Raw genomic sequence first — 8,182 nt, 5'->3', positions numbered from 1 at the left:
TATGGAGGTGGCACACAGCATTAGTTTCAGATCGGCGTCTGATTTTTGGAAGAAAACTGCACATGTGCGTCTAGATTCAGGTGAACCTGTCTGTCATTAGATCTACTGTACAAAGCTGAGACTGCCAATCTGAGACCTGAAACAAAGAACTGTTTTTTTGTATCTCGAAGACATAGTGTTACCTTCCTCTGCTTTCCCGAGCCCAATAGCTCATTATCGCATCCAAAAAATGTGCGTATCATCCACAGTCTCTTAATCATCCAGAGGTAATTTCACATGCACGGTCAGCAGGTGACCTTGACTTTCTCTTTTTAAATAGGGTCCGCACTCCAGAGAATTTAATCCGTGATGTGGCACTCTCAGAGTTTGAGGATTACTTCTTTCTTTTTCATGCTCTGTTTGAAAAGCTTTAAAAGAAGAGAGAGAGAGAGAGAGAGAGAGAGAGAGAGAGAGGGAGAGAGAGAGAGAGAGAGAGAGAAAGAGAGAGATTTGGTGATAACCCTGATAGAGCTATTGATTTGGTGAGAGAACCTGCTTCACACATGGCAAGATTCAAGAGAAAATAACTGAGAAGTTTAATCAATGTGCCGACAGCTAATCAAAAGAAGTGAGGTGCACCAGCAGCCTGTGGTTACCTGCTTAGAGGATTTATATGCATGTGTGTGTGTGTGCGTATGTGTGTGAGTGTGTGTGTGTGTGTGTGTGTGTGTGAGTGTGTGTATATATATGCCTCTTTTCCACCAGCAAGTGTTTGTACCTCAGTGGATTCATGCCTGTTTGTGTCTCAGTAATTGCAGATGGTGTATATCAAATATTTTTTGTGTTAAAAAAAAAAAGAAAGAAAGAAAAACTCAGATTGGTTTCTTTCATTTGCAAACAAGACTGACATCTTGGAAAATTTCTATTTACTCAAGGTGTCATGTCTTCTGGCAGGAAGGCAGGCTGCAGCTGAACTCAATTACAGCCTCCTATACAGGCAGGAGGAACACAAAGGCAGCATCTTAATAACATGATGGAGAAGACAGACAGGATGTTTGCCATGTTTTTATCACCATCTCTGATAATTCCAACTGTTTTTGTAAAGATTTCTTTTATATTTCTCCAAATATAAGCTATCACAGAAGGTCAACTTGAAATGCGATGTCTGGTTGTTCGTGTGGCCGGACCGCTTGTTTGTGTCCTCGGGGTCTTTAAATGGGCTCATGCATTTTACTCAAATCTTCTTTCAACAAAGGAGTGTGAGAAATGCTGCTTTGTCAACACACTGACAAAATTATACTTTTTGATCCTACATTTATTCCGATCCATTTTTAATTAAGATCACTATAACTGGATTTTGATTGTGACTGATGATTCTTAACTGTTTGAAATCCACTAACAGCAATGTGTTTGAACTGAAACATAATGTTTTTGGGTTGTCCGTTCATCCCTCCCATTCTCGTCCCATCCTTGGACTCAAGGATGAACTAATTAGAATTTGGTGTTAAAAGCCAAAGGTCAAGGTCACTGTGACCTCATAAAACATATTTATATCCAAAACGTCAGAGGTCAAGTTCACTGCAAAAACACCTCTGGGTATTATTTAGCACTGTAACTCAAGAAGGGGAAAATTTCACCATATTTCCTGCAACTTGACTGGTTAGTGGAGTCATACAACCACAAGGTGGTAATACTAGTTTTGTAATGTGAACAGTAGGTTAGAGACTCTGGGATTAGAACACAGGAAGTAGATGCAATAAAGTTCCCACACCTGATCCAAAGCTAGTCATGTTCACAAGAGACACACCTCAAAGGTTTGATTCAACATGAAAAATACTGGTGACCAGCCACATTTGATATCTTATACCTAAACAATCATTTTTGATGCAAATGTTTCCAGATTTAAGGTACTTTATTTTAATCAATATGGTTTTATGTGAAATTTGGAAGAGCTGGTTTCTGCTTCAAACCTGCATATTCAGTAGTAATGTTTTTCACAGTGCTATAAAGGACCCACTGTATTTGACTAGAGACCAATGCCATTTCACCAAGTATGCAGATTTTATGGTACAAAAGGTATTTTTTATTGATCTCTCTTCATTTTTAGTGTCGTATATATGGCCCTCTACCTGTCTGCTCTAGTTGAATCAGAACCACCACACAAAAACTTTTAATGTAACCACAATATGAAATGTAACAAAGCAACTCACAACATGATACAGCCCCTCTGCTCCTGCAGAGGCAGGCAAAACATTTGTCACATAGGAATTAGATTAAAAAACAATATTTGTTTCTTTCTGCAGAAAGTTTTTGAGTAAACTTGAAGGTAGGAGGGAACTACAGGAAGGTAATTATTGCTTACAAAAATAACTTTTGCAACCCTGTTATAAATCGTAGAGGGTCCTAGACACAACTGCAATAAAGAAGATAGTAAAAGAACAATAAGGAGACAATAAATCTGTAGTATTCCCTACAGGAGTATTATGGGAATTATATACTCATATTATGGGCCATAAAATATTATAAAGTACAACAAAGTCATTAAACACACTAATGACTCCACACAGTGGCAGTCCACTGGCTTGGTGGTTATCCTTGTCACTTTACAACCTCTTTGAACCTGATCCTGTCAGCTGGATTCTTCCTGTGTGGTGTTGTCTGCTCTGTCTTCGACGTCTCCTATGTCCTCTGGGTGCTCTGGTTTCCTCCACAATCCAAAGACACGTATGTGGTGGACTGGATACTCCTTAAGTCGTGTGACTGTGTTTTTCCCACTGAGTGACAGCAACCATACCCCAGCTCTCACCCAGGACACGCTGAGGTTATAGCCTCTAGTCCTCCAGTGACCCTGAACATAACCAAGACCTGTATTTGTCAGACTTATAAGAATTATACTTTAGAAGTTTCTCAAGTATACTAAAGAGGAAGAAAGTTTAACCAGGGCAGTCACCTCTCACACAGTTGTGTGTGTGTGTGTTTATACATATTTATATAGAATCAAAGACCTGCATGCAGCATCTTGTTTATGAAACATGGAAGCTTCGAAGGCGGCGTTGCCATGGAAACGGCGCTAACAAACAATTTCTAAGAAGTTGGTCTAACGTTAATCATGCTTCGCATACACGTGTTGTATTGTTCAGACTAAACATAGAGGAGCACCGGCAGTTGAAGGTATCTTACGTCGAGGATTACGTCATACGGAAGTGGGCGGTGTTTCATCCAAACTGGGTACACGCGGGCAGGCAGAAGCAGCTGAATCCACTGAAGCGCGATACAGGTAACTAGAGTTTCACAAACTAGGTAGTTAGCTAACATTCATTCCTGATAAACTTTTAATGAAAGTTGAAATGCTTCTCTTTGCAATTCAGTTTGTGTAAAACATTAACATGGATATTAAAATGAAAGGTAACCCTATTTTTATTCTCATTGCAAGATCAACCTAACCGACGCTGGTAACATTGGCATGTAAATATCAACTTACAAGTGTTTACTTTCTGTCACAGATGAAAATGAAAAGACTGCATCAATCAAAGCTCAGCTTTGGGAGAGGAAGAGATGTGCAACAAGATGAGGATAGGGAGAAAAAAGAGAAGGTGAAGGAGATTAGAGAGGAAGAGCAGGTACTGCCCACAAACAAAAACTGACTGACCTGATCCCATTCAAACAATGTAGGGCTAATTAGCACAGAGATACCCCACCACATACAACATTGACCTATTGCTCCCTTATAATTAGATTTCAGTGGTGTCTGTGGTGTGAGTTTGCCTTTCCTTGAACAACTTAATTGAACAATGTCAACATTCATTTTCAGGTGTTTCATGATCATTTTAGCCTCTTCTGTATTTCCAGACTGTAGTGTAGATCATTCATTGCAACATTTAACCCGATTATCATGCATTACTGCATGAGAGATAATTTATAGTATAACTTATGCTCCAGCCCACTTACATGGTTTTAAAGCTATTGTTATCTAGCTATTGTAATTTTTGCCCTCCAAATGTCTTAAACCCCCCTACCCCAAATACCAAATCTCACTCACAAGTTCAGTTTGTTTGCGTGAAATCTTTAAATCTCTGGAAATAAATAACACGGGAAATGAACAATAATCTAATACTGTGTATTCATAACACAAATAGGGATGAAATGGGATGATAGAAAATTTGCTTAAATTGAAACAAAAGTCTGATACAAACATTTTGCTGTTGGTAGATGAGGTATGTCAGAGAAATCATACTAAAGGAGAATTTAATGCCACGCTGACAAGTGCAGACAATGAAGAGGCTGAGATAGTGATTGTAAATAAAATCATTTGTCAGAATATATTCTTCAGTGTTGGCACCACTGATAAATGGCAAGTTTGTGAGCAGGTGTAGAAGTGAAGGATTTTTACTTTTATTTTTTACTTGAGTCCAAACTTTTACATGTAGCAGTTTGATAAATACAGGAGGTCGGCACGGTGGGACAGTGGTTGGGACAGTGGTTAGCACTGTGGCCTCACAGCGAGAAGGTTCTGGGTTCTGACCCCTGGCAAATTGCCTTTCTGTGTGGAGCTTGCATGTTCTGCCTGTGCCTGTGTGGGTTCTCTCCGGGTACTCCGGCTTCCTCCCACAATCCAAAGACGTGCACAGAGGTTAATTCGCGACTCTAAAGTGACCATAGGTGCGAATATGTGCGCAAGTAGTTGTTTGTCTCTACATGTCAGCCCTGTGATAGGCCTGTCCAGGGAATACCCTGCCCTTGCCCAGTGTCAGCTGGGATTGGCTCCAGCCCCCCTGTGTCGCTACAAGGATAAGCAGTATAGATAATGGATGGATGGATAAATACAGGCCCAGATACAGAAAATTGAAACATGACCACAATGACATCTTTTGCTGAAATTTCATGATGACCTTAAAAGAGGTTATCACTGACATTCACTTGTATGAAAAACTAATTTGTCTCACTTTAATATTTAATGATTTCCTTTAGTTGCCCTGTTTGAACCCTGAATGCAACTTTTTGAGGCAAATAATCCTTACAAGTAGATTAATGTTTCTGTTTCTATCAGGAACCCCTAAAGGTTTCCACCACGTGAGTGTTGTTCATTGCAACATTTCTGCATTCAGGTGAATTCAGCATTTGAAGAAAACATACAGTAATACAATATATCTACAAACCTGAGTTTTTCTGTACTGTCTCCCCACCAGAGAAGATATCATTTATATTCTCAGACAGGATTCCTTACCAAAACAGAGGTGACATCCTATAAGCTCAGCAGAAAAGTGTTCTACTTCATCTACTTATATGGTAGTTTAATACACCATATGTTTTGAACACGCTTTGTGTCAGATACAAAACACTGAGTATGATTTGCTGATTTTGAAATATGTGGTTTTTTACTGTTAATTTCTACTGCATGACAAAATATAAAATCAGCATGTTCAATTGAAAAAGAGTAAGGAAAGACACAGCTTGCTAACCTGAATACTTGATCAAAAAAGTACTTAGTATCTTACTATCAATAATAATGAAATTGCAGTGAGGGGGAGTCTAGTGATATCACTACACTATTTGTGTCACTTGTTGTATAAGTTAACCCTGTTGTCTGGTTGACTATGGCTCAATACATTGTTTTCTATTTCCAAAGAAGCTGCATTACACATAGAGGAGGAAATAAATTGGCAGCATTGCGACTGCATCCCAACAGATTTGTATTATGTGAATCAGAGGAGTGACTCACCAGTAAAATTGAATTATTCCACATTTTCTACGTCCCTCGTTCCCTGTTCTTTAGACGCTCTGCTGGTCCAAACCAGCAGCAGTGTGAACACAGTCTAGACAGCCTAGAACCTGGACGTACATGCTCTCATATTTGTCATTTCACAAAATATTCTATTATCTAGTTCCCACAAGTTCTGTTTTCCACGTGATAGCATGAAAATAATAGATTGCAAAAACAATTTTTAAATTTATTAATTTGTAGTGAGTTTCAGGTCATTGTTTTGGTTCACTCTCACCGCTTTCATAGCATACCATTTGTGGCATGCTAAAAAGCCACTGCAGCACCAAACAGCAGTTAGCAACTAGCTGGTGGACGTAGTGGAGCATTTAGTAGTGGCTAACGAGCCAGATATTTCCCTCAGGAGTTGGCAGTGACCAAAAACGGAGCTAAAAGAGTGTGAACATTATATCTTAGCTCGCCGTGTGGCCACAAACTCACATCCAAATGAATGATAATGTTGCTCTGTAAATGCTGAATGAGTAAATGAGAACATATTTGCTAAGTTTCACCATACAAACCTAAAAGTTGATGATATGTCAATACTGTGTTTTTCCGCTGCTCCCATGTGACAAAAATATCAGCTATTGCAAATTTAACATCTTGTTCTCACGTTGCAAAAAATGCATAGGTAACTTGGGGCATCAGTATTGTCCTACCATTATGGCTCAGAAAACAGGACTAACTTTTTATGTGAATTATTATAAACATTTTAATTATATACAATTTATGAACATATTTAGAAAACTCTTCAGTGACTCTTTTGTGTAAAAATCCTGTGTTGTTTTCACACATTTTAAAAAAAGAAATTCTGATGCAGGACCACTGCTTTTCATTGATAACTGCAGATTTCACACTATTTTTCTCACAAATAAAGTAAAGTTGCCTGTAAACAAAGCGTGGTGGGAGAGCACTCGTGATTTGGTGATTTGGTTGGTGTTGAGGATGGATAGATAAACAGGTGGATGGTCTTGTGTGTCTCCTCAGGTTGTGCCTGCTCTTCTTTATTTTACTTTTCAACATTTCAGTTTTCCATGATGCCTTTTGGATCCTGGGGCTCTTTGCTCAATCACACAGGTTTTCTGAGGCCTAAAGCGATATCAGTATTTGAGAGTTTGAAAAAATGACAAATGATATTATTATTATTTTTAACATTAATGCATAACATAAGTGAACTTTTCTGATAAGGGCACTTTAAAGCACAATTGTGAACAAGAAATGTTCTGAAAGGCACATTTTATGGTGGAAAAATTGACTAACCATGTAATCACAACACTGTTTCTAAGGCCCTGTCCACATGGTCATTTTGAGAACGCTGCTGTTTCTATATGCGTTTGGTCTTTCCTCCACATGCAAACTCCATTTCAGGTCACTGAAAACAGACCTGTTGCAAAACTCCGGCCACTCTGTTGTTTTCAGCGTTGTCATGTAGACGGGGAAAACAGAGTTCTTGGCTCGTAAACTTGCCTGTAACATCATTGTCATGTTGTAACCAGAGCCGGTGATACCTTTTTACCTTATTGTTTTCGGGTTGTCCGTTCATTCGTTCTATTCTCGTGGACACAATATCTCAGTAACGCCTTCACAGAACGTCTTCAAATTTGGCACAAACATTCACTAGGGCTCAAGAGCGAACTGATTATATTTTGGGCATCAGAGGGCAAAGGTCAAGGTCACAGTGACATCACAAAACATAATTTTGGCCTTGTGAATGTGATATCTCCAGAACTCTTTAAGGGAATCCCTCTGAATTTTGCATAAATCTCCAGTTAGACTCAAGGACGAACTGATTAGACTTTGGTGGTCAAAGGTCAAAGGTCAAGGTCAGGATGACTTCACAAAACGCTTTTTAGCCATAACTCAAAACTTCACACAGCAATTATGACCAAATTTCGCACAAATGGTTAATATTTTATATGGTTTGGGATAAACAGGGATGTGACCTGAAACTAGTCTGAGTGGCGGAGGCAGACAACCGTGTGGTGATAATTCTAGTTTTTCGAGCTTCTGATTGGCCGACATAGCTTGACGATAGGGTGATATCGCTGATTTCTTTGGACAACATCCATAATTCATCTTAAGTCTTGTTCTGAAAGATTTCTTGACATTATAAAAATTTGTGCTACATTTGGATGCAAACTCGGCTAATGTGAAACTCGTAGTGATGAACCTACAGAGAATTATCTCCTGAATGTGCAGCTCCCGTCAGTTTTCTGGAGCTTTGTAGTGAGTTTCAGGTCATTGTTTTGGTTCACTTTCACCGCTTTCATAGCATACCATTTGTGGCATGCTAAAAAGCCACTGCAGCACCAAACAGCAGTTAGCAACTAGCTGGTGGACGTAGTGGAGCATTTAGTAGTGGCTAACGAGCCAGATATTTCCCTCAGGAGTTGGCAGTGACCAAAAACGGAGCTAAAAGAGTGTGAACATTATATCTTAGCTCGC

This window comes from Seriola lalandi, unplaced genomic scaffold (assembly GCF_002814215.2).
Source record: "Seriola lalandi dorsalis isolate HSWRI2012SDOR001 ecotype SW California unplaced genomic scaffold, Sedor1 jcf7180002054736, whole genome shotgun sequence".
Classification (NCBI taxonomy): domain Eukaryota; kingdom Metazoa; phylum Chordata; class Actinopteri; order Carangiformes; family Carangidae; genus Seriola; species Seriola lalandi.
Note: the sequence above shows the minus strand (reverse complement) of the source record.